The sequence below is a fragment of the Mesocricetus auratus genome, unplaced genomic scaffold, assembly GCF_017639785.1.
Source record: "Mesocricetus auratus isolate SY011 unplaced genomic scaffold, BCM_Maur_2.0 Super-Scaffold_6730, whole genome shotgun sequence".
In the NCBI taxonomy this organism is placed as follows: Eukaryota; Metazoa; Chordata; class Mammalia; order Rodentia; family Cricetidae; genus Mesocricetus; species Mesocricetus auratus.
In genome coordinates, this window is record NW_024429184.1 from 39,883,629 (window position 1) to 39,892,109 (window position 8,481).

Here is an 8,481-nt window from a genome sequence, read left to right on the forward strand (position 1 = left end):
CTACAGGAGGTTTTATTAGCTTTGGTGGAGAACGAGATACCAGACTAAGACAAGGCAAACACTGTGCTTATATATCGATCTCATTCCCATGAACCTACTGGTTTGCTTCAAGAGCTACATGGACATAATGAGTTCTGGGACATCCAGGGTGACAGACTCTGTCTCAAAAGAAAAAAAAATAAAAAAGAACTGTCATAGAAAGGAAAGGCCTGAAGCTGATCGGCTACAGAGCTCTGGTTTCTGTTGATCATTCTTCTGAATAGACTGGTGGCCTGTGGTCACTCTGAGTCAATGCATTTGGTTGAGCTAACAAAGACTTCTTTGTGGTCATTCATTATCTCCTAGAATTATGACAATTAAATGAGTTGATATAAGCAGAACATTCTGGGCTGTGAGTATTTACACACTGTATAATTGTTTGATTGTTGTATGGATGAGTTTTATAGTTAACATTTTAATAATTATATCTTAAAATTGTGACTGATAGTAGGGCCACTATAGATAATGGCAATGCATGGCTCATTACAGTAAAGTTAGAAGACAGGGTTGTGAATTTTTAAATGCTAAGGGATGATAAATGTTTGAGGAGGTATACTTTCCCTGACTTGACTATCATACAGTACATATACATACTAAAACATGATATGACACTCTATAAATATATGAGAATTTATAAGGTAATAATTAAATGAAAGTGTGAGTGAAATTCCATGTCACATTATACAGATACAAATACAGACTTTGCTCATTATATAATGCCTTGCATATAATTCATTTACCAACATTTTCCAAAGCTCTCCAATGTACTAAGCTACTCGTTATTAAGAATAGAATCTGAATCAAAAACATGATTCCAGAGTTGAACACACTCGATGTTCCAGCCTAGTTTCTCTTGTCTCCACCTGGTCCTTGTCCTTTTTTTTTTTCCAGAAGCCAGTTTCTGCTAATTTCATGTTCTGCTTCTCCAGGAAATGTCTGCCCTTTGGTATCCATTAGTTCCTCACATGCTTTTGGATAAAACACCATATCTCAGGCTAGAGAAACCTGGCTTCATATACTGAAATATCCTGGAGACACCACAGAAGTTTGAGTGAGTTAATCAGGAAACTGATTGGTGGATGATTTGTAGTTACTACTGCAGTGATGAAACACCATGACTAAAAGCTATGTGGGAAGGAAAGGGTTTATTTCACTCACAGTTCTATATAATAGTTTATCACCAAAAGCAGTGATGTCAGAAACCTGGAGGCAGGAGCTGATGCAGAGGCCATGGATGTCTGCTCACTGGCTTGTTTCTTATGGCGTGCCCAGCCTGCTTTCTTACAGAAGCTGGGACCACCAGCCCAGGGATGGCACCAACCACATGGGCTGGGACCTCTTCCATTAATTGCTAGTTAAGAAAATGCCCTGCAGGTTTTTGTTAGCTCCATCTTAGGGAGACATTTTTTCCTTTCCTTTCCTTTCCTTTCCTTTCCTTTCCTTTCCTTTCCTTTCCTTTCCTTTCCTTTCCTTTCCTTTCCTTTCCTTTCCTTTCCTTCCCTCCCCTTCCCTTCCCTTCCCTTCCCTTCCCTTCCCTCCCCTCCCCTTCCCTTCCCTTCCCTTCCCTTCCCTTCCCTTCCCTTCCCTTCCCTCCCTTCCCTTCCCTTCCTTCCCTTCCCTTCCCTTCCCTTCCTTCCCTTCCCTTCCCTTCCCTTCCCTTCCCTTCCCTTCCCTTCCCTTCCCTTCCTCCCTCCCTCCCTCCTTCCCTCCCTCCTTCCCTTTCTTCCTTCTTTCCTACAGCACCCAGGTGTTGGCCAATGGCACATTCCATTTGCAGGAACGAGATTAGAGACAGGCCCCGGACTACATTGGCCCAAACAGCCAGTGAGCTCTGTGCTGAACTACTGAGAATAAAAGCCTCTTTCTCTGCTTGAAAGAGAATGGAAAGTAGGTGAATCTGATCTCAGAGTTTGCCTGAGAACAAAGCCAGGGGTGTGTAGGGAGGGGAGGGGGTGCTTGGGGTGGAGGGTAGGATTAGCACCTGTAGCCAGTGAATCCATCTGTGCCTCAAACCTTTAGGAATTCTGTGTGAATAAATTTCATTTGGGGTTTTCTGTTATCAAGCAGAAAGGATACATACTGCTATGCTCCTGCCTCTCTCTGAGGCCTGGGCATTACGATCAAAGCCTGGTGCCCAGCAGAATACATAGAAGGGGTCCTAGAACACTGATCACTGGGCCTCTTACATCCACTGTTGCTGGAGGAGATCCCCAAGTCGTTTGGTGGAGACAGGGCCTGAGCTGCCGACACTGAAAGCAGGCACTCCACATGTGCGATTCAGCTAGCCGTTGCCCAGCTTGGCATGTCTTCTCACATCTTGCCTCATCCCTTTCCCTCCTGACCTGTGTTCCTGTCTGGGTGTGTTGCCAACAATATGATGCAAGTTGTCAAATTCTTCACACTCTAGGGAACTTTTATGGGCATTCAGGCACATACTTCTTAAGGAGAGCAGGGCAGGTGCAGTTTCTGACTCCCTGCCAGGCTGGAAAGTCTGTCTCTGCCAGGGACGTGGGGAGCTCTTGAAGGGACTTTCCAATCTGACTTTCCCTGTCTCCCGAGGCTAGCTCCTCATAATTGTTTCCCCTTGACTTGTGCTCCTGTCTTTCCTCACCCTCCTCCTAATGCAGTTTTACATCTACATTTTGGCTCCAAACAGGCTCCCTTGACCCTCCAGCACCCCCGTAGGGGAATGTCCTTCTGTATATATATTTCTTTTATTGGTTGATAAATAAAACACTGATTGGTCAGTAGCCAGGCAGGAGGTATAGGCAGGGCTACCCAGACAAGGAGAATTCTGGGGAAGAGGAAGTCAGAGAGGAGCCACCAGGGAGATGCCATGTAGCTGCCAATGGAGTAACATGCTGGAGCATTCTCTGGTAAGCCAAAACCACAAGGAGATACACAGATTAATAGAAATGGGTTAATAATTAAGCGAGAGCAAGTCAATAAGAAGCCTGAGCCATTGGCCAAATAGTTTATAATTAATATAAGTCTCTTGTGTATTTATTTGGGGCTAAATGGCAGCGGGACCAGGCAGGAAAGAAACTATCTACAACCCCTCTCCCCATTTAAAACAGTGCATGTTTCATTAGTTGCAAATCAACATGACATTACAGAACCTGGACATTGCTGAGATCTCATTAGACCCCTGTGTCACATAGTTGAAGGAGATGTTCTGAAAGTCGTATAGTTGGGTGACTGTCTTGAGAACTTAGTTATACAATTAGATGGTTTAGGTCAGCCACTCCCTGTCACATCTTGATGTTTCCAGGGAGTGTGAGAACAAGATACACGAAGCTGTTTGTTGGTGTAGCACAACATTTACTGATTTGCAGTCAACTTTTTCATATAAGGAGTACACTTTAAAATAATGATTTAAAAAGTGTAGCCTAGTGAATGCACACCAGTAATATAGTCATTTATTATAAAATACTGTGGACTATGCACCTTGTTCCTCTGAGGCAAGGCCTCTTGCTGAAGGCAAAGCTTGAGTTTTTTGGCTAGGTTGGAAGCCAGCAAGCCCCGGTGATCCTCTTGCCTTTGCCTTCTGCAGTTCTAGAGGAACGGGTGCCCAGAATACCATGCCTGGCTGTTACATGAGTGCTGGGATCCAGCTGGCCCTGGTGCCTGTACAGCAAGTACTTAACTGCTGAGCCACCTCTCCTGTCCCATGCTATACTTTATATGATGGGCAGCAAAGTGAGTTTGATTATCCTGCAGTCACCACAGATAAGCAAGCAATACACCGTGACAGGCAGCCAAGAAAGCTATAATATCACTAGATGATAGGAAGTGTTTATCTTCTTTATAATCTATGGTGTCATTAGCTGCAATGTTTCTATGCAGTGCATGGCTGTATTGTGAAATAGGATTGTTTCCTCCAATGTAATCCAGGATGTCTTGGTGTGTGTTGGTCAGCACTAGGGAAAAGGTGGAAGCTGGTATTCAATAAACCTCTAGAGCAGCGGTTCTCAACCTGTGTTCTCGACCCCTTCACAGGATCACATATCAGATACTTACATTACGGTTTATAGCAGAAGAAAGTTAAAGTTGTGAAGTAGCAATGGAATAATCTTGTGGTTGGAGGTCGCCACAGCATGAGGAACTGCAGCATGAGGGCTGCAGCAGTAGGAAGGTTGAGAACCACTCTGCTATACAGGATGTCTATCCTGCCTTGTATATTGGCAAGGTCTAAAGACACTGAAGCGTCTCCTATAACATGAAAATAAAAGACCCAGAGACTGATACTGGGGTTTAGGCTTCAAGCTGAAGATCGGAGAAGCAAAGCAGCCAAGCCAGTAGATCTTTCCTCCATCCAGCTGAAATGGCTATCCTGTCTCAATGAATCCTCAGAGGCAAAAACTCTGAATTCCTCTCTCTTTCTCCTCATATTCCTGTCTCCACCCAGCCATATCCTTGTCTCCACATCCCTAGTGTTGGGATTAAAGGCCTGTGATTCCAGTGCTGAGATCACCTTTGTGTGAGCTGTTTCTTTTAGGCCTGGATCAACTTTGTGTAGTCAGTGTGACCTTGAACTAACAGAGATCGGTCTACCTCTTAATCTTGAGTCTTGGGATTAAAGGTGTATATCATACTGCCTGATCTCTATAGCTTGAGGCTGGCTTTGCTTTCTGAATCCTCAGGCAAGCTTTAATAAATTATAAATAGTGTATCACCACTGACTTGTGCTTACAAGACTGAGTGACCAGCTTCTGGGTTAGGCCATGAAGCACAGGCTGAAAAAATTCCTGCTCATGCAATGAGGGATTTCTGTCTGACAAGTCGAGTCCCATTAACCTGCTCAATTTCTAGACCGGTGTGATAACTCACACCAAAGCTACATCCTCAGTCTACAGTTGAGGAACATCCTAGGCAGCCATTTAACTTTCAGACACCTGCGTGGTAGAGATCTGGTAGACCAAACAATAACATCAATATTGATGCTCAGAAAATAAATTAAATATGTGTATGGGAAGAAAGCATCTATTTAAGTTATCATGGTGCATGCCTATAATCTAAACACTTGGGGAAAGGATTGCAAATTTGGGGGTCAGCTTGTAAGATGCGACAAATTTGAGGGTAGCCTGAGCTACATAATAACACTTTAAAAAATGCTTGAAAAAGAAAGATTATGCTATGAAACAAAGCAACTTTGAACAGACTGTGTAAGAGGCACAGACAGAAGAGAATAAAATTTCAGGGGAAGACTTTTCCAAGGACTTAAAAAAAAATAAGAAAAGAGCAGTGACTAATCAAAATAACAAAGAATCCCAGAGAAGGTCATGGAGGAAAGAATGTTACAGCCCAGAAAAAGATCCATATGTGGAGAATCTCTGAGGTGTACCTAAGAAAATGAAAAGAAAATAAGTGGAGCTTAAGGTAGAAAGCAAGGCGTATGGGGCCAGGGGGTGAGTGGGGTGTGATGGGGATAAATAGGACTCGGAGTCAGGTCATGTCTGGCCTTGGAGAGTTTGGATGTAATCGATGTGACAAATGAAGCCACTGAAATCAAAGAACCACAGGAAACATTTGAAATACTAAGGTCATTGTCACTTCTAGGAGTATGGATGGACAGTGGTTTGCTGAAGCCATTCAGAGGATATGGCTTAGTAAGGCCCTTCTGGGGAAGAGTGCAATGCTGTGCTCCACTCACCTACTCACCGGGAGGTTGATTCAGTTGAACTTACTACTAGAGTCCATTGCAATTGGCATTTTCTTTGAGCTGCCAACCAGCTCCCAAATAAAGACACAGAGACTTAATGTTAATTATGAATTCTTGGCCTTAGCTTACGCTTGTCCCACTAGCTCTTTTAACTTAATTTAAACTGTTTCTACTCATCTATGTTTAACTTGGGGCTTTTTACCTTTCTTTCATTCTGTATGTCCTACTTTCCTGCTCCTTCTGTGTCTGGACAGCTGGCCCCTGGCTTCTCTCTGTCATCTCTTTCTCTTTCTCCCCTTTTGTGAGCCGAGGTTCCTCCTCCTACTTACTCTCCCTGCCCAGAAGTCCAGCCTATACCTCCTCTCTCACTGCTGGCCATTCAACTTCTTATTAGACCAATTAGGAGCCTTAGACAGGCAAGGTAAAACAGCAACACATATTTACATAATTATACAAATATTCCATAACATAAACAAATGCAACACATTTTTGCATAATTAAACAGATATCCCACAACAGTCCATGTGATGGGTGAGAAACAGAGACGGCAAGTAGGACTCACATTTCTTCCCTGAGAGGCTGGTCCTTGGTGGTGCCATTAAGTGCATGAGAGGGAGATGGTATTTTTTTATGTTAGCATGAGTGAAAATCTGTTCACTTGGGAATTAAGTTTCGGACATTTATAAGAAAGTCATATGGGGACATCCAATGGAAAGCTGGAGTGGAAATCCAGCCCTGAGGAAGGGTGACATTTAAAGTGATAGAATCAGAGCTGGAGAGATGACTCAATGGTTAAAACAATTGCCTTGTAAACTACAGGGCCAAATTTCAGCTCTCCAGAGCCATGTAAATCCAGTAATTCCAGCCTGAGAGAGTGGTGGCAGGAGAGTTCAGACCAAGCTGGCTAACAAGGCTAGCTGTGTGCAGGAAAGCTCTGAGTTTGATGGAGAGACGCCACCTCACGGAATGAGGTTGAGAGAAGGATCCCTGACACCAACCTGAGGCTTCTGTGTGTGCGCACATGTATACATGCTCCTGTACGAGACTATACATATACTCACACCACACACATGAAAAAGGAAAATAATAAAGTCATGGAATGAATGGTGTTTTTAGGAAGGCGTGAGAGGGAACGCAAAGATGGGAGGCCTTCACCCCAGCCCTTCCCCTCAAACCGTCCCCTTACTTCCTAGCCCTTCCTTTAAGCCTCATGTGAAAAAGAAACTTCTATGCTTCTCTTTCACACAGGAGCCTGTGGCCTTCGGCAGATGAGTCAGCTCTGTCTCATTCCTATTAGCAATCTGAGTTCCAGCAGGTGTGGTGATGCTCCCCTTTAATCCCAGCATTTAGGGCGCAGATCCAGGTGGGTCGCTGTGTGTTTGAGGCCAGCCCGGTCTATAGGGTGAGTTCCAGGACAACCAGAGCTATACAGTGAGAGCCTGTCTCAAAAACCAAAAACGAAAACAAAACAAAACAGAAAACAAAAAAGTCAAACCCAGACAAACCCAAACCAAAATATAAAACCAAACAAACAAACAAACAAACAAAAAACCAAAAAAACTAAGAAACAAAGTAGGCCGGGTTCCTACCTCTCCATCTTCTTCCTGGTGACCTTTCCTTCCCCCACCTAAGGTCACCAAATTATCTGGAAGATAAAAAGAAAGAATAAACTTCAAACAAGTATCTAAACTAACACACCAATAGTGTGAACACTCAGAAAGGCTACCCTTCTGGCCATATCTTGGGGATTAACTGTCTTTCCGACTAGTAGGCTTTGTGATGACTCATTCGTCTGTCTGCTCTGTTTAAGTCTTGCTAGTTAGCATGTGGCAGTCTGTGGAAGGCAGAAACAAGACAGATGCCTGGGTCTGCGTCAGCTACAATGACTACTAGACAAGTGAGCGCTCGTTGAAAATGGGGTGTTAGGGCAAAGTGCACCTTAAAACACCAAGTGTCTTTTGGTGGAGTGCCCGAGCCTCAACGATTGTATCTGCCTTTCTTTACGTTTATGTCTCTAAGAATATTTCCTGGTCCTGGGACACGCCTCCTCTTACCTTCTCCCACCCGTAGCCCCCAGCCTAAGCCAGGAGCTAATTCCTGCTACAGAGAAAAGTGAACAGGAAATGTCTTCATTATGGCTGTAGGTTACCCACAACACTGAGGTTTCTTTGTAGTGCCCCGGGTCTCTACTTAGGTTTCACTTGCCCCGCCCCGTTCCGTCTAGTGCAACGTGAGGCCCCTTTTCTAGCTCTTTCCCCAGTGCCTAAGTTCTTTTTGTTTGTCGTCTGCCTGTGACTTTCCCTACCATGGCATGCTTTGTTGCTTGAGAGGTGGTGTGATCCACAGCTTTGCCCCTATGCTGGAGTGGTTTGAGCATCCAACCTTCTGGCTTCCTGGGAGAGAGCAGACCCCCAGTGAAATACAAACCCACAGCATCCAGTGTGTGCTCTCCCTGCCCCGGGTTCCTCTTTGTGCTGGGCTCCGCCCCCACAGCTCCTCTCTGGACTTGTGATGTGTTTCTGCGAATACTGCTTCTTGTGGTACCATTGCTTTCCGTGCTCAGTTGACGTCATTATACTTCCTTATTTATGTATTTTTATATTTTTTGTGACATTTTGGCTTAGTCTCTTGGGTGTATATGGTTCAGTGATACTTCCTCTCTCTAAAACATTAGATATTATAATGTTACTTGTTTTGAACAAAGAAACATCAACAGAAGTGACATTGTTGCCTCCGAGAAACATTGTATGCATTGTTATACTTCTTTCTTTTTTTCAAGG

General features: G+C 44.1%; 1 long non-coding RNA gene across 2 annotated transcripts; it reads right to left on the minus strand.

Moving 5' to 3' along the window:
- Nucleotides 1-6,123: 6,123 nt before the first annotated feature.
- On the minus strand, nucleotides 6,124-8,156 carry LOC110340130. 2 transcript variants are annotated; one of them, XR_002381907.2, is made up of 3 exons: nucleotides 8,007-8,156; nucleotides 7,291-7,346; nucleotides 6,124-7,140 (listed from the first exon to the last, which is right to left on the minus strand). It is a non-coding gene; the product is annotated as an uncharacterized LOC110340130 (long non-coding RNA). The 2 variants fall into 2 exon arrangements; XR_005875246.1 differs by lacking the exon at nucleotides 8,007-8,156 and adding an exon at nucleotides 7,756-7,846.
- Between the last annotated feature and the right edge of the window lie 325 nt (nucleotides 8,157-8,481).